Source organism: Leucoraja erinacea, chromosome 34 (genome assembly GCF_028641065.1).
Source record: "Leucoraja erinacea ecotype New England chromosome 34, Leri_hhj_1, whole genome shotgun sequence".
In the NCBI taxonomy this organism is placed as follows: Eukaryota; Metazoa; Chordata; class Chondrichthyes; order Rajiformes; family Rajidae; genus Leucoraja; species Leucoraja erinaceus.
This window is the reverse complement of record NC_073410.1, coordinates 18,473,524-18,479,523: the sequence shown is the minus strand read 5'-3', so window position 1 is coordinate 18,479,523 and position 6,000 is coordinate 18,473,524. Positions and strand designations below refer to the sequence as shown.

At 46.0% G+C, this 6,000-nt stretch overlaps 1 non-coding gene across 1 annotated transcript; it reads right to left on the bottom strand.

Annotated features, from left to right (window-relative positions):
• Positions 1-1,265: 1,265 nt before the first annotated feature.
• On the bottom strand, positions 1,266-1,347 carry trnas-gcu (transfer RNA serine (anticodon GCU)). The gene has a single exon. It is a non-coding gene; the product is annotated as a tRNA-Ser (tRNA).
• Positions 1,348-6,000: the final 4,653 nt, after the last annotated feature.

The window sequence follows — 6,000 nt, the reverse complement described above, 5'->3', positions numbered from 1 at the left end:
CAGGAGATGCAACACCTGTCCCATTAACCCCCCCCCTCGACTCCAATGGCTCAAACAGTCTTTCCAGATGAAGCAGAAGTTCACTTGCACCTCCTCGAATCTGTATCAGCTGTTCCAGTTGTCAACTTCCCTACATCAGCGAGACCAAGCGCACGCTCGCGATCGTTTCGCTGAACATCTCCGCTCAGTCCGTCTCAACTTACCTGATCTCCGGGTTGCTCAGCACTTCAACTCCCCCTCCCATTCCGTATCGGACCATTCTGTCCTGGGCCTCTCCATTGTCAGTGTGTCGCGCTGCTCTAATTGGAGGAACAGCACATCAGTTTATTACCCAGCGGTATGAACATTGACTTCTCTAACTTCAAATAGCCCTTGCTTTGCCTCCCCATCCCCTCGCCTTTCCAAGCTCTCCCACCAGTCTTACTGTCTCCTACTGTATTCTATCTTTCTCTCGCCCAATCACCTGACATCAATATGAAGAAGGTTCTGGATCCGAAATGTCACCCATTCCTTCGCCATAGATGCTGCCTGTCCAGCTGAGTTACTCCAACATTTAGTGTCTCCCACTAAAACTTCCAATAAGCACGAGTCTCATGAGCGGAAAATTACAGTCATTCGCTGGGTTCTGCTGAAACGTTTATATGGCCGACAAGAAGTGAGACTGCGGTAAACAAGAATCAAATTCGAACGCGGATAGAAATATAGGTCCTTTTGCAAGACCGGCCGCGTATCTTGTGACAATGTGCCTTCGTTGGAAAGTGTCGCGTCGTGAACACATCTCCGCATCTACCTTGTAAGGCTCCTCACGTGTTTGGGTAGGATCACCTATAACACCTAAAACATCTGACAGCACGTGTTTAGGGTCTCGCATAGCATTACAAGAAAGGTACGGAAGGAGGGAATATAAAGCATAGAACAGACAACACAGGGACAGTTCGTTCGGCCCCCAACGTCTGTGCCGTTCATGATACCAAGACCAACCATCGTCTGCCAAATATAGGTTGTGTCACTCCATGCATATCAATCTGCTTGTCCAAGAGCCTCTTAAATGCCATTATCACACCCGAAAGACGAGCAGATTGTAGATTAATTGGGATCTGTACATTTCCCTTCGTGTGTAGGGACTGCATACGAATGTGGGACGGCATCTAACTGGTGTGAACGGGTGGACTATGATCGGCGTGGACCCGGTGGTCGAGTGTAATGTTTTTCCTTACTGTATTTCTAATCTAAACGAAACAAAACAAACTGTGCCGAACGGCTTACGACGAGGATGGGATTCGAACCCACGCGTGCAAAGCACAATGGATTAGCAGTCCATCGCCTTAACCTCTCGGCCACCTCGCCTCATTTCTAGAGTATATTGCCTTTCGATTCATACAAATTGCTTTCATTTTTCGCACTTAATTTAATATTCACCCTTCGCTTTCCAAAAGCAGTTTCTTTGCAGAATTCTTAAAAGCCCCCAATCCCAAGTGTTTTGCTTTGTTCCGGGAACTTAACGATCTTATTCAATTAACTTAACATGTCGATGACTCACGCAGGTCGTTAAGGTTTATAATATTTTTCCTTGTGCTTTATTATTCGGTGGAAAGTACAATTACTTTGAGGATTTAAATTCCATATCCCATTACGGACATTTAGCCAACAGCTGTCGTGTGCGGTAATGCATCTTGCTCATGTACCACCACTAAACTACTCTGGCTGATCCATATTTCATTCATATGTTTAGATAGATCTCAACGAATCCAGTCTGAAATAATGAGTTTGAAGTCCATCCTCTCACCATCTCTGTTTCGGAGAGGAAATATTACATCTGGAGCAAAAGTGAACCTCGTCTCGAGGGATGCCAAAGGACACTGCAAATTCCTTTCACGAGCTGGATCTTCACAGAATGACCCAGGGATATTATTGGAAGTCATCATTTACATTAGTGGTAGTAATTTAACTTACCCAGTTTGTATGGGTGTGTGAAAGGCGGAGAGAAATTGCGAGACAGCCAAAAATTTTGTACCACTCCCAAAGCAAACGATGAAAACGGACTATTCGCCCCCACTTGTATTGAGGCAACAGATCGAACGAAAAATAAATCCTCCATATAATCCGTGAACCGAACATACAATGGCTGACATGGAATATTGTACAAATAACGTTTACGCTTTTCCCCGATGCTTTACGGATGTATGTATTTTCAAGATTTAATTTGCATTCCGCAATGGGATGTGCATGAGGGAAATGCGTAAACCTTATTTGTACAAGATTGCTGTACTTGGTAGTACTTCTTGCTCACCTACCACCTTGCTCACCTACCACTGGCTCATTCTTACTTTCCTCTGGAGGAGCATCCAACCAGCCTCACCGCCATCATTACCACACGAGACCGTTTGGGATAGAAAACGAAACACAGTATTCTTCCCCCACACTCCGCGCCCTCCCTTCCATCCACACAACCTTTCAAGGCAAAGCGTCACTTTACCGCCCACACAGCCCTGAAGGCAAAGCATCGCACTTACCATGCACACATCGCTTCACTTCCACATGGCCGCCTCCAACACAGGTGCTCGACTTGTATCTAGCTTATTTTATACATAGTTTTAGGGACGTCACTGCACGATACCACCTGCTTTCAGCTTGTTCTAATAGCCACCTCAGCTCATTAATTGTGGGCCATCGATAATTGACTGGCGTTTGTACCAATCCCGAGAATCACAGAATACACATTATTTAATTGGTTCGATTAAACACTCAGATTCACTGTTTGGCCAGTTTACTCCGGAAACTATCACGAGATTAACAAATTGCACGAATCAGTTCACAGTTCAGAAGACGATAATTGCTCGTTTCCAAGCGTCTCCCCAGTCTAGTTTCAGTAAAACACTGAATCAAGCACTTCAATCAACTACATTTTATTTTACCAAAAGCACGTCACAGATCACACACTGTACCTATCCCACCGGGGGTTCGATCCTTGCGTCTGCCTGTTGAAGCCCTCTAGGCCTCGCTCAGACAGAGGTACTCCAGAAGGGTACGAGTTCATGAGCGCTCTTCCAGAAGATTGACGCTGAGCCTCGTGATCACGGACGTTTATATGTCCCGGGACCTCGAGGGGCCGAAATACACAGAGGCGGTTTCTTAATCAACCGATTACAATTATCGATTAACCCCATACATAACAGGTATTTCCCTAACCCAATGATACAACAGTTCAATGCATTGTATTCACAACGGACTTCGAAATGAAGTAATCCTGGAAACATTTACCCTGATTAACAGAAAACTCAGACAAGGCTCAACACCCCATCCCATCAACACTTAGCAAAGTCAAACTCTGCAACATTATTTACAACTATTTACAAGGTGTATGTCTGGGTTTCAGCCACCCAATCCATTCTTTTTGCATCAGATTGATAAGGTTTGCAAGGCTTCCCATTCTTTGCTTGCAAATTGTATCCAAGCTCCAGACACCCTGGCACCTCCCGCAGCCTGCCCTAGATCTGCAGACTGCAGGCAGCAAATCCAATATCACAGCACCCCAGGCAGAGTTCAGGTAGCAAGTCCAATCTCACGGCACGCCAAGCAGAGTGTAGGCCAGCCAATTCACACACACATACATACACACCCTCCATCTCACACACACACTCACGCACACATGCACACTCACACCTGGACACGCATACACACCCACACACATACACATTCACACACATACACACACACATACACACACAGACTCACACACAAACTCACACACAGACTCGCACACAGACTCACACACAGACTCACACACATACTCACACACAAGTTTCACACACACAGACACACACACGCATTCACTCACACACAGACATACACACACTCACACACACAGACACTCCCACACACAGTCACTCACACACACAGTCACTCACACACAGACACTCACACACACAGTCACTCACAGACACAGACACTCACACACATAGTCACTCACACACAGTCACTCACACGCAGACACTCACAGACACAGCCACTCACACGCACATACACTCCCACACGGACGCTCACACACACGAACACACTCGCACACACTCACACACACAGTCACTCACACATACAGAGACACTCACACACACAGTCACTCACACACACAGATACTCACACACACAGACACTCACACACACACACACATACCGACACACACAGACACTCACACACATACACACATTCACAAACACACAGGTACTCACAGACACTCACACCCACATACACTCATAGACACACTCACAAACACACACACACACACAGATAAGACACACACACACACACAAACACACACACACACACACACACACACACCCACAGATAAGACACACACACACACACACACACACACACACACACAAACATTCACACACTCACACACAGACACTCACACACACAACCAAAGATACACAGGCACTCACACGCATAGCCACTCACACGCATACACTCACAAACACACACATACACACACGCACACACACGCACGCACACACACACTCATACACACGCACATTCACTCACACACACACACCATATATATGGCGGTAAACTGTTTTGAATACTCACACGGCTCAGCGGGGCTTCTCCACTGTGCGCCTTCAGCAGTCAGCAACACTTCCGCATTCAGCACGAACTCTGCACTCACCGGAAATGACGCAATCAGCGCGACCTGTCCACGGAGCGGAAGTCACGGAAATGAGCGGGACTTTTGTAGTAAACACGGTCGGATCTGATAAAGCGTTTATTTCTTCCAAACACAGTTCCAAATAAAGCACATAAAACAACATAAAGCCGCATGCAACCATGTAAAACTACACAAAGGGCACTCAAAGTTCAGTAGACACAAAGTGTTCAGTAGTTCCCAGCTCAGACCGAGAGACGTGACCTCTCCCTCGCCATCTTGCAGCAACTGAGCCACATCCAGATTTCCGGGTTTTATAGTTCCTCCCCTCGGTAGGGGCGTGGCCTTCATCGCGGTGATTGACAGGAGAGAGAATCTCAAGATTTTTTAAACCTTAATAAGTCTTTTATTTTTAATCGTTGGGGAACATCACGTGGGCCTGATCATCGGAGGAGGACTCTGAATAAGATGGCCAAAAATCACAGCCATATATGGTAGCGTTTTTTCTAAAATCAAACAACAGCGCAAACAGGAATTGGTCAAGATGAGACATCTTACTCCAGCCTTCAATACCTTCAATACCTCCACTGCTTAATATTGAATGACGTTTCAGTATTGTACTTTAAGATAGGTGTACTTGGGGTACTTGCCATGAGGGCAAGCTTGCCGAGCGGCTACTGCGCCACTTTTCCCATATTGTCGCTTCTTACAATCAGATATGAGTTAGCACACCAGGGTATCCTAATATGCTTCGAACATTCAGTTTCTCCATCCAAGCTGACCTGTTATATTTTCAGAAGAGAGGAGACATTAGTGTGGGGGTAATTGGACAGACCAGACAGCATCTATGGAGAACATCGATGAGTGATTTTTCGGGTCGGACCCTTCTTCAGACCGGGATCTTCCTTTAGTTACCGTATTACTACCATATTATCTAAATGGTGGCCGATTGGGAAAGGGGGAGATGCAGCGAGACCTAGGTGTCATGGTACACCAGTCATTGAAGGTAGGCATGCAGGTGCAGCAGGCAGTAAAGAAAGCGAATGGTATGTTAGCTTTCATTGCAAAATGATTTAAGTATAGGAGCAGGGAGGTTCTACTGCAGTTGTACAGGGTCTTGGTGAGACCACACCTGGAGCATTGCGTAAAGTTTTGGTCTCCAAATCTGAGGAAGGACATTATTGCCATAGAGGGAGTGCAGAGACGGTTCACCAGACTGATTCCTGGGATGGCAGGACTGTCTTATGAAGAAAGACTGGATAGACTTCGTTTATACTCTCTAGAATTTAGAAGATTGAGAGGGGATCTTATAGAAACTTACAAAATTCTTAAGGGGTTGGACAGGCTAGATGCAGGAA